The sequence below is a fragment of the Schistocerca serialis genome, chromosome 1 (assembly GCF_023864345.2).
Source record: "Schistocerca serialis cubense isolate TAMUIC-IGC-003099 chromosome 1, iqSchSeri2.2, whole genome shotgun sequence".
NCBI lineage: Eukaryota > Metazoa > Arthropoda > Insecta > Orthoptera > Acrididae > Schistocerca > Schistocerca serialis.
In genome coordinates this window covers 1,219,614,046-1,219,626,297 of record NC_064638.1, presented here as the reverse complement: position 1 = coordinate 1,219,626,297, position 12,252 = coordinate 1,219,614,046, and the positions used below count along the sequence as shown (strand labels likewise).

The 12,252-nt window shown below is 43.0% G+C and overlaps 1 non-coding gene across 1 annotated transcript; it reads left to right on the top strand.

The window, feature by feature from the left end:
• The first annotated feature begins 290 nt into the window (after nt 1-290).
• Nucleotides 291-363, top strand: Trnaa-cgc (transfer RNA alanine (anticodon CGC)). Its single transcript has one exon. It is a non-coding gene; the product is annotated as a tRNA-Ala (tRNA).
• Nucleotides 364-12,252: the final 11,889 nt, after the last annotated feature.

The following is a 12,252-nucleotide window of genomic DNA, read 5'->3' as shown; positions in this document are numbered from 1 at the left end:
ATTGAACGGTTCGCACGCTGACACTTGTTGATGGCTCAGCATTGAAATCCGCAGCAATTCGCGGAAGGGTTGCACGTCTGTCACATTGAACGATTGTCTTCAGTCGTCGTTGGTCCCATTCTTGCAGGATCTTTTTCCGACCGCAGCGACGTGGGAGATCTGATGTTTTCCCGCATTGCTGATTAATCACAGTGCATTCGTGAAATGGTCGTACGGGAAAATCTCCACTTTATTGCTACCTCGGAGATGCTGTGTCCCATCGCTATTGCGCCGACTATAACACAACACCGAGCGAGGTGGCGCAGTGGTTAGCGCACTGGACTCGCATTCGGGAGGACGACGGTTCAATCCCGTCTCCGGCCATCCTGATTTAGGTTTTCCGTGATTTCCCTAAATCGTTTCAGGTAAATGCCGGGATGTTTCCTTTAAAAGGGCACGGCCGATTTCCTTCCGCATCCTTCCCTACTCCGAGCTTGTGCTCCGTCTCTAATGACCCCGTTGTCGACGGGACTTTAAGAAACACTAACCTAACCTATAACACAACGTTCAAACTCACTTAAATATCGATAACCTGAAATTGTAGCAGCAGTGACCGATCCAACAACTGCGCCAGACACTTGTTGTCTTATGTAGGCATTGCATACCGCAGCGCCGTATCCTGCTTGTTTACGTATCTCTGTATTTGAATACGCATGTCTATACCAGTTTCTTTGTCACTTAGTGTACACCCTGTCCATATTTTGATGCGTGCTGTAGTGGGTTTGATAATTCGGAATTTTGTTAATGTGTTGAAGCATAAAATTTTTCTGCTACTTTGTGAAAATATTCTTTCTCCTGTTGTGAGAACGTCTTTTATCTAGTGGCCGGATGCTCATGCCTTTCGGTATATTTCTAGCCAAACTCTGCACCCTTCCTTGCCTTTTCTGAAGCCCATGCATATCTAGAACCTTTCACAACGATATATTGAGTGCTATCCCTTCGCCTGCCGGTTTCAACCTTCTGCAATTATGTACGTTTAGCAGGAGTGACTGGAAACTGGCCGTGGAGGTAAGCATTTTGGACATAAAACTGCCAAGTTCCCAGAATTCTGAAAATAATTTCTCTACGATGTTCTTGAACATCGCTGCGGAACGTTTAAGTTTTCAACCAAAACTTTCTCCCATACGTCTCATCTCGCGAAGGAGCAATCCATGGCATTATTACTCCCTTCCTGTAATTAAACAAAATTCCAAATATTTTTTGAAAGCATAGATGTATGTAAAATATATTTCACCTCGGTTGTGTAAGCTCTTGTTTATTTTCCTCAGATTCAGTTTTATTCTCTTGGTGAGTACACTTCTTGAGGAGGCATTTTCTACTGCTTAGTTACCGCTGGTTTGTTGACTTGCCTGTAGATCATCAATTTGTGTTCCTGTATTATGTTCAGTAATGATAGATTTCATTTTTAGTACATCAAATACCTGGAAAACCATGTCATTCGGAGATAAATAGGGTAGTAATTTGTAAAATACCTAACATGCAAACATTCCTAACCCCCTGAAGTGCCATGTACTACTATCCAAAAGGTGATAACTCACACAAGCGTTGTGTATTTACTTACTGAGTAAATAAGTATAAGTTCTATTAATTCCAGAAGTAAAGTTCATGACAAATTATTTATTAAGATACACTTTTTTGTGATAAACACCTATCTCTGGAAAGAAAAAAGATTTTCTACCTCAAAACCTGGTGTACTGCGTTATCTGCGATAGTTCATGGATTTTATTGGCTTCCTCAGTCGTCAGATAACGCCTCACTAGTATTTAAATCTTCCTGATCAAAGTAAAACCTCTTTTTATTCCTTTGTTTCCTCCCAGAAGCAACACGTATTTCACCTGTAGCAAGCATCTTCACTTGTGCGCTACCGGCTTCTGTCCTCTAAATTACACGGATGTGGCATAACAAAACTGGAATAGAATGACATATGTTGAGGGGTAACTGCTTAGAGGGCAGATGGGTCAAGGAACGAACCGTATGGGCGGCATTTTAACTCAAGAAATCATCGAATGTGTGTTACCATGTTGTCGTCCATATTACTGCATATCGTGTAGGCAATTTGTTTTAGTAATTTGCCTCTGATTGTAACAGTGCATAAGCAGGCGCTTTTTAGTATGAAAGGTCAAAAACACTTTACGAATCAAGCAGTCATTCTTAAGGATTCGTAAAAAGTGAGATTGATAGTCACGTATAAAACAGCTTACAAAATCCAGAAATTCAAATAGGAATTCAGACCAACATACAGTAGATAATACTGCTACACGTTACAGAGGGCTCGGCTTGCTCATGCTGCTTAACGCGCATTGCGCCAGGTTGCGTTGCAGTGAAGTGAACTTGACCCGGTGGCCTAGTGCATCGAAATGCCTGACAGGATTTTAGGCAATTTTTGAAGCCCGTTTTCGCAAATTTTGGCTTGTTTTCCAGTCTTCCCGTCAGAAAATAGAATAAAGAAACCGTTAAAATGTATTACAAAAAGATGAAAGTTTATACGATTCACAAACCTATAACCCACACCATTTCACTCCATCCGCTCCCATTATGACGATCCACAGCTATTATCACGTTATTGTGACAGCAGTAGAAGTGCGCTATCTTGTACCAAGTATACGGACATCTATTCGAGGATATTATGTTGGGTGTGTACACCCTTCGCCTGATGTCTGTTCGACACACTTTCAGTGAAGTGTTTCAACGTCTGTGGGGGAATGACAGCATATTCTTTCTCAAGAGCCGAAATCAGAGAAGGTAGGGGATGTAGGAGGTTGGTGTCTGGAGCGAAGTCGACGTTCTAATTCGCCTCAACGGTTTCCCATTGTGTACAGATCATGGCAGTGCAGCGGCATGGTTTCTTTCATCCTTTACCTGTGAAGTCGCTGCAGCAGATCACCTGAAGTAAAGCCGAGCAGAAACCTACCACACTGAAACTCGCACAGGGTTGCATACAACGTAACTCTTCCAGGAATCGGGAAACGGTCTTAATTTTGAATGAAAGGTGGAAATACTGGAAAAACTTTGGTATAATCTGAACCTTGATAGTGTATACGGTCGCTGCAAAGCCCGTGCTAATCCTAACACAATCACGCACAAACCCATTCATTCACGTTAGCACGTTTATGGTAACGTATATTCCGAAATCTGAACAGCAACAAAGCACGATTTGTCCTTAAATGAAAATGCTCGCCACACTGTTAATTTTATCGGTGTCTAAAGCAGTCAAGTTTTTAGCCACCGGTCTGGTCAATATGCCACGCTTCGTTACTGTCTTTCTTCGTACGCAAAATTACTTAAAAACTCTGTACTTTCTACAAAAAAATGATGATAATAAAAAAACACGAATAAATATGCTTTCACACTAAGGCAGTTTTGAAATATGTAGCACAACTAAAACCGCCAGATTATAACTTGCTTCGGAGCTCATACAACACACGACCGTATCATTTAAAGGCTGGGCTCCAAATCTTTAGACTGCTGTAAGCATTCTCTATGTCTAGCAGAAACGACGCGTTCTGATTGATCAGTTTTCCTTAAGGCCAATAGAAAAACATTCATCTCCCGCATTAGTCCGCGCTTTTTATGACAAAGCAATCAACAAATCAGACCTTTTTGAACTGTACTTTTTCAGGAAGTAAATATTTAGCTTTCTGATATTTTGTTTATTCCTTATACTAGTAACAATTTCCATTTGCACTCGTATTAGCTTTCCTTTTACCATAAACTTGCTTATCGTATTACGATACAAAACTCGCCGTCGTCTGCATCCACACTGTCTTAAAAATTTCTCACGCTACTAGAAGTAAATGCCCTGGGAGTAGTGAATCAACTTAAATCACTTAACAAATGCAAGTTTTCCGGTCCAGACTGTATACCAATTAGGTTCCTATCGGAATATGCTGGTACATTAGCTCCATACTTAACAATCATATACAACCGTTCGCTCTACGAAAGATCCGTACCCAAAGACTGGAAAGTAGCACAGTCACACCAATATTCAAGAAGGGTAGTAGGAGTAATCCACTAAATTGCAGGCCCATATCTTTAACGTCGATATGCAGCAGGATTTTAGAAAGTAATAAGTTACCTCGAAGAAAACGGTCTATTGACACGCAATCAATATGGGTTTAGAAAATATCGTTCTTGTGAAACACAACTGGCTCTTTATGCACATGAAGTGCTGAGTGCTATTGACAAGGGATTTCAGATCGATTCTGTATTTCTGGATATCCGGAAGGCTTTTGACACTGTACCACACAAGCGGCTCGTAGTGAAATTGCGTCCTTATGGAATATCGTCTCAGTTACGTGATTGGATTTGTGACTTCCTGTTCTAACATTCTGCGTGGTGTCTGTTTGTTCTATATCGTGTCTCCCTACCACTTTCGCGCAACGATGCTCTGAGCGTGTTTTTTAGGGAATTGACTAGTTTGAACCTGGGACCTGTTGCTGGTAAGGAGACGCCAGACCACACATGACATGTAGAGTTCAGAAGAGTTCAGTGAGACTAGCGATGATATAACCAAATACTTAATGATTTCAGCGTCAGCTCAACTGCACTCCCTGTAAAAGAATCCTAATACTAACTAAATTTAGTGGAAGGGGTTTAAGGCTTTCCTATTTTTAGTTAGCTGGTAAAATAACGTCGAAAAAGCAGTTAAGTTTACCATTGAAAATTTTATTCTACTCACAAAACATTGTTTGTAAATTGCACTATTGATAAAAGGAAATGTTTTAGTACAGGATGGTAAAAACCAACTGCGTTCAACAAAAATGTGAACGAATATTCCCTGAAAGGGTATCCAAATTCTACAATGGATCGAAGGATGACCTATGCCATATCACATCTACAATCTAGGTTTAAATTAAGTTTCACAAGAGAGAAAACTATCAAAATGGTCTAGAGTGACGCTCAATTATCTTTAGTTACTTATCTAACTTGTCGTAAATTACAGTGGCTGATGTGGTTTCTCAATAACTATAAAACAGAAAAATCATCGCGTTTCAGATTTTAACTTCAAGTGGCAAATATGAACACCATGAGCTTTAATTGACGATCGACACTAGTATTACGCAAAAAGGGGGTGTAACAGATGAGACTTCTGCAGTTCTTAGTGAAGCTTTATGCGCTGTTATGCAGCATCGCGTGTGTTCATTACCTTGTCGGTGTTCGTCAGGGGGCGGCAGACAGCAGAGCTCCGCTCACCTCGCCCTCTCGGAAGCAACTCTCTCTTAACTTCTCCTTACTACAATTTACGGAAGTTGGTTTAAAAAAACTATCTGGCTGTGTTTTCATGTGACCAATCAGGGCCTCAATGTTAACCTTAAGCTCCGCCTACAAAAATTCTGTCAATCCGATGAGAAACGTTATAATTTTCGTGGTGGGGCAATGTTTTTAAAGTTTGCAACGTAACAGAGACGCGAAAAAGTCTCACGCTAAAACCTGCAGCTGGTGTGGTCCTTTTAGTGTTATGGTAAGATATATACTGTTCTTCTGGAGGCCTCTATCTTTTAACATGGGCTGGGGGGTGGTCCTGACGTAACAGAGACGCGAAAAAGTCTCACGGTAAAACTTGCGGCTTGGGTAGCCCTTTTTGTGTTATCGTAAGATCTATACTGTTCTTCTGGAGGGTTCTAGCTTTTAACATGGGCTGGGAGGTGGTCCTAGCGGTTAGCTGGCGACTTGGGTGTCCGTCCCTTATCGTAGGGCCTTCTCGCTTAACACGGCTCTGCTCTCGGCTTCTGTTCTCATTTCTCCTCTCAGAACTGCGTCTGTCTCACGGTGGGAAGGTATGACATGCATTTAGGCATTCTTGTGTTAGTCTGTGGTATTCCATCTGCTCACCCGTTACTCTTGTTACTTTGGTTAATTTAATGTCACGATATATTTGGAGCTATGTGACATACTACTGGATTTGCTTATCATGTCAGGGTTTTCATGGAAGGTGTTGGATTTGCCCGACACCTTACAAGCCCAGTGTGCTACTAATTTTCACGGAAAGTCATCGAGTAAAACAGAAGTGATTTCTGGCGTTCCCCAAGGTAGTGTTATAGGCCCTATGCTGTTCCTTTTCCATATAAACGATTTGGGAGACAATCAGAGCAGCCGTCTTAAGTTGTTTGCAGATGGCGCTGTCGTTTATCGACCAATAAAATAATCAGAAGATCAAAACAAACTGCAAAACGATTTAGAACAGATATATGAATGGAGTGAAACGTGGCACATAACCCTAAATAACGAAGAGTGTGAGGTCATCCACATGAGTGCTAAAAGGAACTCGTTAGACTTCGGCTACACGAAAAATCAGTCTAATCTAAGAGCCGTAAATTCATACCTAGGTATTACAACTACGAACAACTTAAATTGGAAGGACCATATAGAAAATGTTGCGGGGAAGGCTAACCAAAGACTGCGTTTTATTGTCAGGATACTCAGAAAATGGAACAGACCTTCTAAGGAGACAGCCTACACTATACTTGTCCATCCTCTTTTAGAATACTGCTGAGCGGTGTGGGATCCTTACCAGGTAGGACTGACGGAGTTTATCGGAAAAGTTCAATGAAAGGCAGCACGTTTTGTATTATCGCGAAATATGGGACAGAGTGTCACAGAAGTGATACAGGATTTGGGGTGAACATCATTAAAAGAAAGGCGTTTTTCGTTGCGACGGAATCTTCCAACGAAATTCCAACCACCAACTCTCTTCTCCGAATGGAAAAATATTTAGTTGACATCGACCTACATAGGGGTTAACGATCATCACGATAAAATAAGGGAAATGAGAGCTCATACGGAAAAATATAGGTGTTCATTCTTTCCGCGCGCTGTACGAGATTGGAATCATAGAGAATTGTGAAGGTGGTTCGATGAACCCTTTGCCAGGCACTTAAATGTTATTTGTAGAGTATCCATGTAGATTTACTTCGTACAGCATTCATCAATAGAACAGTGATCACAGATTTACTTTAGACCACATTCACGCATCATTCACAGGACGAAAAGCATATAAAAAGACTGTACAAACATAAATAAACAAAAAAGCCTTCAAGAAATGAACAGAACAATTAAAAAAAAGACATTCTCTTGACCTGTTTCTTGAATGCCTCTGTGCACTACTGCCCTCTAGCAGGTGAAAATTAGAGCTACGCACTCGACTGAACCCGCTTCAGACCGTCTGTCACTGTGCATCCATGAGTCATTCTCCTGACACACAGGCTCTAGACAGGAGCGGTATAAGGCACCACGCATCAGCAGGTCAGTCTATTTTATAAATGTTATTGTCCTCAAACCGACGCTTTACAAGTGCTAATTCATGACAACCTGTTTCGTCATGCTTATAAAAACGGCCATTGTTTCCGAACGGCTCTACTGCCGTACCCAGTACACGATGCTGTAAAATGTTTTCATAAGTTTCGCATGTACAGTTTTCTTAATCGCTATAAGGGGGTCATACCACTAATCACGAAAAATATCGCCGTATCGTAACACGACGTACTCCGTTCGTGATTCTTCACTCCAGCCATCCACTGTCCAATGGCGTAGTTCACCATCTCAAGCACAGCTTGTCATCGACTACTACAGAAATGTGGGGCTTGTGTGTAGGTGATTGACCGTTGTATTCCATAATTTTGATATCCCTAATCGTAGACTTTGTGGTAGCGAGACAACTGATAGTACTCGGGAACTCAAGAGTGATTCCTTCCGCTAATTCTGTTTGATTTTTACAACCACCCTCCACAGTGCTCTCGACACTCGCTGTCCACTAGTGCACCAGGTCTACCTGGTCCTGGTTTATCTGTGGTTCTTTCGTAGCATTTTCACTTCACAATGACGTTACCAGCAGTGGACGTCGACGGTTTTAGAGTGGTTGAAATGTCCCAGGTGCCCACGCCACACAGGCGACATTCCACGATTAATGCGTGTTCCAAGTTCTGTTGGCCGACTCATTTTGCTATTACTCCTTCTCTGCTGACAGTACACACCGCCGCCTTTTCGACAGGTGCGTCTGCTTCTTGTGACAGCGTGCCGTCAATACTTTCGATAGAGTTGTGTATATACTAACATCTAAACATACTGGAAACTCGTGTAACGTAATTCCTATTGATACACTGCTCAAGATGGTGGTAGGATCCTACTTCTTCGACTGCTTTATTGCAGTTTTCACATCTTGCTCCGTAACATCTGTAGCAACAGGAAGAGGAGCTTCTACGTGGCGTGTTTTTTAAGTCAGCACCGTTTTGCCACACCGCGGCCGCAGCGCTGCGGTCGGCGTTCTGCGCATGCGCACTGGGTACCTTCATCTGTTGTCTACCCACTGACGCCATTGCAGTCTGATTCTTCCTTGTTTACGTTGTGTACTGAGTGTTTAAGATGCCTCTGATAATCATGAGTCCCGCCGACTGTGATGTACGGGCTGTTATAAGATTTCTTGAATGAAATTTTCACTCTACAGTGGAGTGTACGCTGATACGAAGGTTCCTGGCAAATTAAAACTGTGTGCCGAACCGAGACTCGAACTCGGGACCTTTGCCTTTCGCGGGCAAGTGCTCTACCAAGGTAAGAATTTGGAAGTTTGGAAGGTAGGAGACGAGGTACTGGCGGAATTAAAGCTCTGAGGACGGGGCGTGAGTTGTGCTTTGGTAGCTCCATTGGTAGGGCACTTGCCCGCAAAAGGCAAAGGTCCTGAGTTCGAGTCTCGCTCCAGCACACAGTTTTAATCTGCCAGGAAGTTTTATAAGATTTCTTAGTGCTAAAGGCCTAAAGGCGATCGATATTCATCGTGAGATCTGTGCAGTTTACGGAGAAAACACTATGAGTGATGGAATGGTAAGAAAGGGGGTGAGAGCAATTAAAAGTTGTTGCACAGATTTTCGTGATGAACAATGAAGTGGGCGTTCTTCGGTCGTTAATGAAAGTTTGGTGCAGGAAGTGGACAATAAGGTGAGAGTTTTCACTGTTTCCAGTAATAGTGTAATCGAGGAGAAATGGACGGGTCTGTCGTCTTATGCCCAACACATTACAATTTTTAACGTTAAGTTTGAACTGGCAGTTCCCGCACCAATCCATTCCCGGACCAGATTTCGTTATGTCAAACTGAAATATTGGCTCATTTCCGTTAGCTCTGAAAATTCTTTCCCGAAGCATGGAACTACATTGTAAAAATCGAACTGCCCGCCACCTTTTATGAAATTCTTAGACCTCGACTGGTGATGAGATTAACAACAGATGGCTGTTGTACTTACTGATTAAGATTGGGTTGATATGGGGGGAAGAGGTCAAACAGCGGGGTCATCTGTCTCACTGGATTAAGGAAGGATGGGGAAGGATGTTGGCCGTGCCCTGTCAAGGGAACAATCCCGGCATTGGCCTGAAGCGATTCAGGGAAATCACGGGAAACCTAAATCAGGATGGCCGAACGCGGGATTGAACTGTCGTCCTCCTGCATGCGAGTCCAGTGTGCTAAACACTGCACCACCTCGCTTGGTACTGATTAAGATTTATAGCCGGCGGCTGCGGCCGAGCAGTTCTTCGGAACAGCACTGCTGCTCCGATCGCAGGTTCGAATCCTGCTTTGGGCATGGATGTGTGTGATGTCCTTAGGTTAGTTAGGTTTAAGTAGTTCTAAGTCTAGGGGACTGATGACGTCTGATGTTAAGTCCCATAGTGCTTAGAGCCATTTGAACCATTTTTGGATTAAGATTTTTGTACAAAGTTTTCTTTCGTTCTGTTCAAGACGCCACTTTCTGACTTGTTTTAATTTTCATATGCCAATAATTTCATCGCCTTCGTGAAATTAGAAAATTAGATTTACAATACTGGCCATTAAAATTGCTACACCACGGAAATGACGTGCTACAGACGCGAAATTTAACCGACAGGTAGAAGATGCTGTGATATGCAAATGATTAGCTTTTAAGATCATTCACACAAGGTTGGTGCCGGTGGCGACACCTGCAAAGTTCTGCATGAGGACAGTTTCCTACCGATTTCGGTGTGGCCGAGCGGTTCTAGGCGCTGCAGTCTGTAACCGCGCGACCGCTACGGTCGCAGGTTCGAATCCTGCCTATGCCATGGATGTGTGTGATGTCCTTAGGTTAGTTAAGTTTAACTAGTTCTAAGTTCTAGGGGACTGATGACCTCAGAAGATAAGTCCCATAGTGCTCAGAAGCATTTGAACCATCCAACCGATTTCCCATACACAAACAGCAGTTGACCGGCGTTGCCTGGTGAAACGTTGTTGTGATGCCTCTTGTAAGGAGGAGAAATGCGTACCATCACTTTTTCGACTTTAATAAACGGAGGATTGTAGCCTACCATGATTGCGGTTTATCGTATCGCGACATTTTTGCTCGCGTTGGCCGAAATCCAGTGGCTGATAGCAGAATATGGAATCGGTGAGTTCAGGAGGGTAATACGGAACTCCGTGCTAGATTCCAACGGCCTTGTATCACTAGCAGTCGAGATGACAGGCATCTTATGCGCATGGATGCGCTTACCCTTGACGCTGCATCACAGACAAGATCGCCTGCGCCTGCGATGGTGTACTCAACGACGAACCTGGGTGCACGAATGGCAAAACGTAGTTTTTTCGGATGAATCCAGGTTCTGATGGTCGCATCGGTGTTTGGCGACATCGCGGTGAACGCACATTGGTAGCGTGTATTCGTCAGCGCCATACTGGCGTATCACCTGGCGTGATGGTACGAAGTGGCATTCGTTACACGTCTCGTTCACCTCTTGTTCGTGTTGACGGCTCTTAGGACAGTGGAAGTTACATTTCAGATGTGTTACAACCCGTAGCTCTACCCTTCATTCTGTCCCTGCGAAACATTACATTTCAGCAGGATAATGCACGACCGCATATTGAAGGTCTTGAACGAGCCTTTCTGGATACAGAAAATGTTCGACTGCTGCCCTGGACAGCACATTCTCCAGATCTCTCACCAACTGAAAACGTCTGGTCAATGGTGACCGAGCAACAGGCTCGTCACAACACGCGTCACTACTCTTGATGAACTGTGGTATCGTGTTGAAGCTGCATGGGCAGCTGTACCTTTACACGCCATCCAAGCTCTGTTTGACTCAATGCCCAAGCGTTCAAGGCCGTTATTACGGCCAGAGGTGGTTGTTCTGGGTACTGATTTCACACGATCTATGCAATCAAATCGCATGAAAATATAATCACATGTCAGTTCTAGTACAATATATTTGTCCAATGAATAGCCCGTTTATCATCTGCATTTCTTCTTGGTTTAGCAATTTTAATTGCCAGTAGTGTAGGTAACAACTTCTTAAGACACAGTTACTGTTGCCTATACCTGTACTATTCTGGAATCCCCATTGTCGCCCGAGCGACTCTTCCGACCTAAGTCAATGATACGAGTTTTGTTTACACTTTGACCTAGTGAAAGGTGACCGTTTCTTGACGAGCGCCTTTCGTACATAGCAGAATTGCGCTCTGCGTAAGTCACTTGATTAACAGACAGTCGGAGTGGCTTATATCCGCGACACATTTTTGCCAAAGCAATGAAATAAGAACCACTAAGATAAAATAAGAGAAATTGGGGCTCTATTTGCTATTGGAACAGGAAAGGAAATGACTAGTAGTGTTACGTGGCTTCTGACAAGTACCGCACGGGGCTTGCAGATTAGGGACGAGTGTGTAGATGTAAAGGTGCAGGTATCTCTTACCGCGAGGCCAGAGCTTTTACTGCTGCTGGCCAATGAGAATACTGGGCGCGCAGCTTCTGTTTAGTTCCACTTTAACTTTTGAAACACAAGGACATACTCGTCTCGTGATTAACAGCCAATATACAGAAAGTAGTCTTGTGATTGATATGGACCAGCAACCTTCGGCGTAATGACTGAACAAGCAACGAGCACTTCAGTTGCTTCATGTTATTGACATCCATAATAACATTCAAGTTAGGTGACATTTTTTTCGCGTTGTCTTCGGTATGAATGTTTGCTGTGCACCGCATATGTGGTCTCATTTTCAGTTGCTACGGAATGAGTGATGATTGAAATTCCCCTATGTGCTGAGTACCTGCAAATTCAAGTGAATTAGGAACAGATTCTCTCACTCTCAACAATGTTTCTGAGCTATTTGTGCCGTCATTCTTTGATGATTCTGCGATATAATATTCCAAAGGATACTTCGATGTTTTCAATTGATGTTTTTTTCGCACCCACCACGGCTAACTTGCATATCTAATTCGCTTATAT